Source organism: Seriola lalandi, unplaced genomic scaffold (assembly GCF_002814215.2).
Source record: "Seriola lalandi dorsalis isolate HSWRI2012SDOR001 ecotype SW California unplaced genomic scaffold, Sedor1 jcf7180002054722, whole genome shotgun sequence".
Classification (NCBI taxonomy): domain Eukaryota; kingdom Metazoa; phylum Chordata; class Actinopteri; order Carangiformes; family Carangidae; genus Seriola; species Seriola lalandi.
Genome location: NW_019525275.1, coordinates 547,911 through 548,616, shown reverse-complemented (window position 1 = coordinate 548,616; position 706 = coordinate 547,911).

The following is a 706-nucleotide window of genomic DNA, read 5'->3' as shown; positions in this document are numbered from 1 at the left end:
TAAAATACTGAACAGGCCATGAAATATCTTTTAAAGGTGCATATTTTTTTAACTATAAATTATTTATGCATTTTAACTTCTTAAATCTAATTTACCTCCATCTAACATGAACTTAACCATGACAACTGAATATTAATCAGGCATCTTATTAATAACTTGAAATAATTACACCTTTTAAAGGAGAAAAAATATAACTGCTATTTATCGGGTTATAACATTAAGTCATGAAAGGTATTTAAAAAGTAGTACAGTAGTATAGTAAGTCATAAAAAAATCATGAAAAAGTCATTGTATTTAAAAAGTCAAAACATACTAAGGTGTAAAGAGTTATAGCATAGTAAGGCATAAAAAGCCATGTAAAAGTCATTGTACATTAAGTCATGAAAGATATTTTCTGTGGTTGTAGTTTAATTTCATTGGAGGTGTGTGGTCTTTCACTGTGCTCACAAAGTAAATGTTAACTTTGTTAAAATCATTAAGGTTTACACTTTTTCACGGAAGCTACTGTACTATAACTGAATACACTTCATTTTCACAGAAAGAAGCAAGAAATAAATATCAAATGATGAATAACATTGAGTTACACAAGATAGACAGGAGGTTATGTCCCAACTCTGGCTGTTTCTAAATACCCAGGAAGTTTTTTAGTCACACCAATAATCTACTCTGAAATTTGTAGCCTGTAATCTAAATCTTAACTGTTTTC